The sequence below is a fragment of the Peromyscus maniculatus genome, chromosome 11 (genome assembly GCF_049852395.1).
Source record: "Peromyscus maniculatus bairdii isolate BWxNUB_F1_BW_parent chromosome 11, HU_Pman_BW_mat_3.1, whole genome shotgun sequence".
NCBI classification, from domain to species: Eukaryota; Metazoa; Chordata; class Mammalia; order Rodentia; family Cricetidae; genus Peromyscus; species Peromyscus maniculatus.
In genome coordinates, this window is record NC_134862.1 from 57,515,931 (window position 1) to 57,525,304 (window position 9,374).

The following is a 9,374-nucleotide window of genomic DNA, read 5'->3' on the forward strand; positions in this document are numbered from 1 at the left end:
TATCATTTGGCTAACACTGTACACAGGCTTCAGTTGTGACTCTGAAAAATGAGGCCATTTAGGAGATTATTTTCCTTAGCTTCATGCCACTGTAACAAATAGCTGATGTACTTGGCCCAAAAGAGAAAGGGAATTTCAGTTCCTATGTGGTGGATTTTGATTGTTTTTGTTTGTCACAGAGCAGCACGTAATGAAAGCAGCATGCAGCAGTGTAAAGTGACTTAACTTCTTTACCAGGAAACAAAGAAAAGAAAGATGGGCTGAAATGTCACGTTGCCTTTTGAAGACACTTTCAAGATCCAAACTGTAATGTGCATGGCCTGAACTACATTGGACAACACTAACTGCCACAAGGGAGGACAGTCACATTAATAACATTTAAAGTATTTATTTCAGATGCTGGAAGATAGGAAGGAACCTAATAATAATTAATCTTCCATCTTCACAAGATCACCACTATTACATAACGACCACTATTAAAGCCTTCTCTTGTATGAGAATACACACAACTGGAATATATATATATATATATATATATATATATACACAAAGTCCATTACATGACAAAAGTTAGAAGGAATCCAGATAAGAAAATATTGGTGTTCTGTGGAAATATAATTTAAAAAGAAATGTATTAAATAAACAAAATTGAAAAACAGCTTTTGGAAGAAAATCCTGAACATCGTGACCAGGCTAGGAGTAACACTACGTAGGAAAATATGGCATCTGGTAAAGAGTGCAGAGGTTCACCATAAGAACTGTAAGTTTTAACATGTGTGCAATTGTGAACCACAGGGGGATGTTTGTTATTTTATGATTTGTTATTTAGGTTTGCTGTTTGTTTATAGAAACATATTATTCTGAACAAGAGACTTGAATATTGCTTAATAAAGCAGCTAACATTATTTTTCCTGAATAATACACTTGTTAAATATCCTTTTTCAGTGAAAGTACATAGTTTATTGACATTTTTAAACTAAATAGAATATGATTGTGAATTCCATGTAAGTTTAAATCTTTTTATTGTTAGAGTGTTTGTAAAGATATGTTTGTTAATGTATGCTTTTAATCTCAAGGTCTTGAGAAATGAGAGCCAAACTTATTTGTGAATATAAGGAGAGGCTTTTAGAATGCAGTTAGGGATTATATTAGTTTAGTAGTGTTAGAAGTAGGGTTTCCTCTGATCCCTGAACTCATAAGTCATGGGTTGTTGGCTAATTTCCCAATAACAGGAATGAGTTTCCTCTTCCTGAGAGTGTCTTGAATACAATTACATGGCTTTTCATTACTTCTGAGGTATAAATGCTACTATTACTCCATTGATTGTATGTTCCCATGCTAGTCTTTGTTATGCTTTATGTTATACTAGGTATAACTATTTACTTACTTTTCTACTTTGATAGTTTGAGAAACATCATCGTATACTATGAGACCTAGTCATTAGGAGGGAGCTTCGAGGTCAGTTCTAACTTCATATCTCCAAGTCCTATATGAAAAATATGTGGTATCTTCAGAAATAAGGTTTTATCTTCAAGTTCTAGAAAGCAAACGAGGGCAACAACACTAGATGTATAATTTTGGTAGTATCCTAGACTACCCTGATTAATAACACTATGGAGGATTTCTTATGCCTAGAAATGGGTGTTTTGTTACAAAGTTTATGGCTCTTTGGGGAGTGTTATTACCCTAAGTGGTCTAATTTCTCTAAATTTTTTATATACACACATACAATTTGCATTTTAATTTATCATAAAATAGTATATTTTCTGGCTTTTCCCTCTCTCTATCCCTCCATCGTCCCTCTTACCTAAGGAATCTCCCCACCCACTCCACCCCTTTCTCATATCACTGGCCTCTGTCATCCTACTGTTCTCCTCCCTTGAAATTATTATTCATTGCGCTCATTAAATAGGCAGGACTGGGAGGAACATGCTTCTATGTAGATGAATTTCTGAGCAGTCTTATTAAATAAAAAACACAGAGCCAAATATAGGAGTGAAAGCCTTAGAGATCAGGGAAATAGGAAAAGCCACCAGATAACCTTACCTCACCATGCCACAGCTTCCAAAGTGCCACTATTTTATGTCTACCCAAGCTTTTATTGCCTAGCTGTTCTGCCTTCTTATTGGCTCTTAGCCCAAATACCTCACATCCTTGTCATTGCCTATCTGTACAGACCTCCAGGTCTCTATGGTTGTTACTGGGATTAAAGGCATGTGTCATAACACTTGGCTCTGTTCTTTAATGTGGCGTTGAACACACAGAGACCCTACCTGCCAAGTGATTGGATTAAGGGCGTGTGCTACCGCTATCACTGCCTGACATTTGTGTTTACTTATAAGGGCTTGCCGTTTCCTCTGATCTCTAGGCAAACTTTGTTTATTAACATACAAATAAAATACCATCACATTTCAGTACAACTAAAATATCAACACACTTATACATAGTAAAGGCTATATGTGACAAACCATCCATGTGTACCTATTGTAGAACATCAAAGCCATCTCAAGAAAATCAGGAATGGGGAAAAGCTAACTCCTCGCTCCTTGCCTTTCAACATAGTGTTTTGAGCAGTAGCCAGAGCAATAAGACAAGAGAATGTCAATACAGGGAAACAAATAGGAAAGTAAGTCAAATTATCCCTATCGGCAGAAGACATGGTATTGATATCAATGCTTACTTTGATATATTCCAAAATTTCCATCACTCCATTATATTATTCCTGTCAATATAGGCATATTTAGTGACTCTCACACACATATGCACAAATGAGGGTGGGACTAAGGTAATACCTTAATGACAGATAACTTTTAATTAAGCATTATTTTATTCATTATTTTATTTTAATATATTTTCCCTATGCTGAAAATAGATTCTTTTCTCTTACACATTTCCTGATTATAGTCTCCTCTCCCTCTACTCTGCCCAATTTTTCCCTACAGCCCCCCCATTCAGATCCACTCCTTTTCTGTCCCTCATTAGAAAATAAAAAGGCTTTCAAGAGAAAGCAACAAAACATAACAAAATAAAATGTAAGAAAACAAGACAAAAACCACATTGTCCACACTGAGTTAGACTAGACAAACCAAGAGAGGGAAAAGAGCCCCAGAGAAGGCACAAGACTCAGGGTCATAATTGTTAACACTCCCAGGATTCCCATAAAAATACTAAACTGAAAGCTATGATATGTACTCAGAGGAGTTGTTGCATACCCATACCTGCTTGGCGCTGTACTTGATGTTTCAGTCTCTGTGAGTACATATGAACTTTGCTCAGTTGATTCAGAGAGCTTTCTTTTCTGGTGCCTTCCATAAATTCTGGGTCTTACAAAATTTCTGTCTCCTCATCTGTGGGATTCAATGAGGTCTCTGGTGGAATTTGATGGAGACATCCCATTTAGATATGTGTGTTCTAATCTGTCTCTCTCTGTCTCTGTCTCTCTCTCACACACACACACACACACTTTCTTGCTGTTATTGATCTATCTATAGATCTTATCATCTATCTCTCTATCTGTCACCTATTTTTCTGTCTATCAATGTATATATATATGTATGTATCTATATAGTATGTATCGCTATATATCCATCTGTCTATCAATCATCTTTCTCCTCTTTTCTTCTCTCACAATTCAGTAAAAGGACAAGTACAAATTATTCATTTTTGTTCAGAAAAGTGAGGGAAAATAAATAACAAGGAGAACTGGAACAAAGAACAAACCCAGCAGGGTAAAAAGGAAATAGTGTATTATCATGTCTGTTCTCTGTGACACTTGACTGTAGAATTTGGATCAGAAGGCTTAAAGAGCCCCATGTGTTATGACCTTTTTTACTACATTCTCTTTGGACACTCTCAAGGGATAGCTAAGCTGACTGACTGCAGCTTACCCTGGCAGGCACACATGCTAATACTTGGGGTCTCTACTATTACAATGCCTTATTTTTGTAACTCCAAACATCACTTTGTCAAGTTTTTCAGTGGGATTTCGGTACTGCCAAACACTTCCTGTTTGCCAAAGATGTCCTCTGGAGTGCCAGAGCAGGGCCCCATTACTACACAACTTTTGCATTTAGCCTTCCTACAAAACAGATATGAAAAACATACAAAGGTCTACTTCCTGAATAAGAGATCCCACCAGGTATAGCTTCACCCTTAACCTCAAGGTGTCTATGTGTATTCAAGCAGGACAGGGATACAAATTTCTTCAAAAAACAATTCCTTACCTGGTCATGCCTGAAAAGGGAATAAGGCACTATGTTTCTTTTACCACAGGATATATTGAGAACACTTTTCATCTTTCAGTGTGTGTTGGTGTTCTGTTGATACCTAAAATATCCTCAAGTTGCCTATGGTGGTACAAATTTATTAGCTTCTTTTCAATGGTTCCAGGCTCCTTAGAAATTATATTTTCCTTGGACTCAATATTAAGCCTTCTTATCATCTGGTTAAAAGGCACACTTTCCAAATCATTCTGCTTAGGTTTTCTGTTTCCAATTGGATCAATGTTATCCAATAATATCCATGCCATTCTTTGAATGCTGCATTACCTTGAAGTTTTCTCTGCTCAGTTAGTAAGTCTGTCACAGTTAAACTCAGCCTCCCCCAGTCTTAGGTTGTGAACAAAATGTGGTTAGGTTTCAGAATGGCGGCTCAGATGGTAAATTAGGTAGTGTTTTAGGTTGATAATCTGGGTTTAGTCTCAGGGACCCACATGATGGGAGGATAGAGCTGACTACTCTAAGTTGTACTCCGACATCCATGTGACACCAATTTATGTGCATTAGCACACACACACACACACACACACACACACACACACACACACACAAAATAACAAAGAGGATTTCTAGTCCAATTCCCCATAGATTGATTGACTTTCTTTTCAGCTGATAACTCATGAACCTGGCCTTTGAGGTTCACATTTCAGTCACCAATTTGATCTTATGCTTATACCAGAAATATTCATTAATCTTTCATCAAAGTATTAAAGTATTATATGATTTCCGTAGTCTATTTTCCAAACATTCCTACTCCCTAAAAACCTATTCCAAAGAGGTTTAAGCCCCAATTTTCTTTCCTAGTCAGCTTGTCCTGTCTGTGACAAAATAACCTCACATGATGAACTCTTGGGGGGAAGAAATATGCCTTTTAGCTCATGAGTGCTTGTGTTTCAACCTGGATCTTTTACTTATTGTGCCAGTGTTAATCCAGAATAACACATGGAGAGGGAGAATGGGTTTCAGGAAAGCTGACCAGAACGATGCTTTTCAAAAGGAGAATGTGAAAGTAAGAGTGCTAGCAAAAATGACCAAGGGAGTGAGCAACCAAGAGAGCGAGACAGCAAGTGAGAGCGAGAGGAGCAAGCAAGAGCAACGTTGTGCGTGCGCGTGTGTGTGTGTGTGTGTGTGTGTGTGTGTGTGTGTGTGAGAGAGAGAGAGAGAGAGAGAGACAGAGACAGAGACAGAGACAGAGACAGAGAGACAGAGAGACAGAGACAGAGAGAGAACAAGTGAGAGCTAGAGGAGTAAGAGCAACAGTGTGTATGTTTGTGTGTGTTTGTGTGTGTGTGTGAGAGAGAGAGGGAGAGACAGAGAGACAGAGAGAGAGAGAGACAGAGACAGAGAGAGAGACAGAGATGGGGAGGGCTTGCCATTTTCAGAATATCAATCTCAAAATTACTGTTTTGGCCCATTGACCCAACTTTCCTCTATTGTTCCCCATAATATGATAAGTTGGGCAGCATTCCTTTTCTTATATGAACTTTGGAGTGACCATAAACATTAAACAACTGTTTGTAATTATGAATTATATTTTCAATCTCTTTTAGACATAAATCTTTTTCAAAAGTTCTTGCCAGTTTTCCAAACTAGGGCTATTTCTCTCCATCTCCTGAGTATCATCACTCAAATGCCAAACAATCAAAGAAGGTGCCACCCCACAAGGCAGGTTGTCACTTAACTTGAGGCCCCACCTTGTTGCTCCCCCCCCAGCCCTCATTTTCAACTGCTTGCATTTTATTTTGGGGAGATTAATACTAACAATGCTGTATTTTTTTCTCTGCTGTTGGACAAGTCTGGAGCAAATGCTTTATCTGTTTACGTTTGCTGCTGCAACTTTAATTGTGACATTACTTCATGGAATTTTGTTTCCCAAAATAACACTTTTGATTTCATTTTTAAAAGGGGCTTTAGTATAGAAAATACAAATGAATAATATCAATCAAAAATAAAATGTATTAGAATAGTCTCTTCCTGTTTTCTGTAATATATCCTGAAGTGAGTGTCCATATACAATTCAGTTCTAAAGCTCAATATAATGTTTCAAAAGCTTAAAATAATAGAAAACGTTTACCTCACTATCACTGGCTGATAGCAACTGTGTTCATTTTAATACTTCTGTTTTAATCATGATTGCTAGAATTTGCCAGGAATATAAAACAAATGCCTTGAAATGAATATCAATAAGAGCGGTATTGAAAATCACATTCTATGGATATGATTCTGCTTTCAGAATCAGACTTGGCCCACAACTTGAAACTTTAAAGTAGAAGGAAAACAGTTCACAATTACTGTAATTGAGAATTTAACTCACATTCAATTTTGGAATGGGTAGAAAAATAGATGCATGCATGAAACTGTCCTCACTGTAAGTGTTTGGAAGTGTCTTTTAAAATGTAAAATCAACATTGCTATTCTAGTCACAGCAAAGCATTTTCCAAAATGTCATATTAAACTCATTACCTGCAGAATGACAAGGCTCTCCAATGTGATTGTTTTTTTTCCTCATAATAAAGGCAAAAATTGCCAGCACTTGTGAGCTTAAAATAAGATGTGATTAGAGTTAGATGAATTTGTTCTGATGAATATGCATTTCAAATGGTTATGCTTAAAAGTATATGTGAGCAATGATGCTTTATCTCCATTTTAACCTGCACTTAGCAGAGTAAATTATTATTTTGAATATATTTATAATAACTATATACATTAAAATGGTCACTAAATTACAATTTAAGTAAAAGGTTGACACAATATAATAAAGCTGAAAATGCCTCTTTTAATATTAGCTGTGTACCTAAATTATATTTTTAGTTTTTTGAAAGTTGTATCACATTTTTGTCATAATTTTTATCAGCTTTCATTAAACCTTCCATATTCCTGGTCCATAATTCCTTAGCCTACCATAGGAATATGGTACTAGATCTTTTATTTTCCCATTAAGAGATGGTGGAAATTTAGTGAAACAAGTGGTGACTACTGGAAATGCACTTTGAAATGAATTTTAAAGTGAAATTCTATATTTTAAATAAATTATAATCATTTTATTATTATTATTTGTAATACATGTTCACCACAGTCTGTAGGTTGCAACAGCTACTGCTGTCTTTAGGTTATGTAAATCATTTTCTCATAGCAGATGACACTACTGTTTCACAGCAAAAAATTTAGGCAAGTTACATAAAATGTTGTAAAGTCAGCTAAATATTTAAAGAAAATAGAAGTACTTTAGTTGAAAAGGTTTTGTTTTCAAAGTAATGTATTTTTTTTTTACAAATTTAGAGTTCCCTTCAATATATGAATGAATAATTGCACATTTTTCTTTATCTCCAATCTGTTTTGAAATTATTTGTCATGGGCCATGACATAGTCACAGCAGATAACAATTGATAATTCAGATATCAACCCACCAGGCAAATAATTCTCTGATGGAGGAACCCTGTCAAAGAGGCTTGCAAGGCCATAGACTCTGGAAAAACTATATCTCTTCTATGTGTAATTTCACATGTCCAGAAACAGCTATGGTATTTCCCCAATACTTACACTGATTATATATATAATATGTATATATGTAATCTCATGATTATATCTCAATCTTATGGGCACATATATTTGTGGATGGTCAGGAGGATGACTTCTCCTTGCACTGTGTTATTCTGTTATATAAAACAAGCTCTCATAGTTCAGTCTTTGTTCCACACTATGGTGATAAACCTAGAAGCCTCTTCTCTATAATAATCCAAGCTGACAGGGCAAACAAGGACAGACGAAATGTCTCTGTGGTTAGAACACACATGGGACTTTCCCAGATTATACTCATGGATGAAATTACATACTATATGGCTTTGTTGATTCAATGTCCTTCAGAGACTGAATTATGCTGAGCTCCCCCTGCTTGCAGCAGATAATGGATTCACAGAATTCACTTGCTCCAACTCTTTAGCAAATAAAATTTTGTAAGAAATTTTAACCCCAGTTTATGATATAAAAACTCAACCTTCAGTTAACTATTTATTATTTAGGTCTCAAATAACAACTAATCAATTTGTCAGCCAGATCCAGACAGAAATAGTTTTATGCTCAGCTAACTGCAGAAGCCACTGCCCGAGAAGATGCCAAGTACCATGCCCCCACCTATGTGTTTCCATGGTAAATGGCCTTGCTCTTTATTGTATCTCAAGGAATGTGCTATGACCTTTGATACCTTTATAACTTTTCTAGGTATTGCAAAGAGTCTCCTGCTATTTAGCCATGTAGAGCAGAGGAGCTAGAAAAAAAAATGAGCTGAAAATAAGCTACAGAATCAGAGCTGAGGAAGATGATAAGAAAATGACACTCAGAACATATATACTCTTTTTTCCTTCAGATAGACAGAAACTCACATCTAAAGACCCCCAGATAAAAAGGTTGGATGTGCTAGAATCATTCCTCAGCTAAAACAGACTTGAATCAAGCTTTGCTGTGCTGTGGATTTTTTTCTCTGAACTCTGTTGTAGACTTGGAGATGGACTCCATGGACAACATTAATTATTCAGCATTTTTGCATTTCTACCCATGATAAGACTGCATGTGGCCTTGCTCATTTCATTCCTTCAGATTGCTAATTTTCATTCTTCACTTTGTTGTGTTTTTAAGCTGTATATATACATATACATATATATGTATATATATTCCTTTTTCACAAAATTTATTTCAATTGTGGTTTGCACTTCACTAACTCCTCCCAGATGGTTCCCTTCTCCCAACTGCACAACCTTTTTCTCTCTCCCTCTTCCTTCCTTCCTTCCTTCTTTCCTTCCTTCCTTCCTTCCTTCCTTCCTTCCTTCCTTCCTTCCTTTCTTCCTTCTTTCTTTTCTTTCTTTCTTTTAGAAAATAAATAACCGGCAAACAAACAAAACCAAAGAGAAAAAAGTTAAAATAACACAAAAAGCATACATGGACATTCACACATGCTCATAAAATACTCAAATCAGAAATCATAATATTTAAGCAAATGCAAAAAATCAGTGAGACAAAAATGCCCAGACAAAGCAATATGAGAATAAAATGTCTACAAAAATACCACAGTTTTAGTCATTTACTGCTAGGCCTATATTCTGT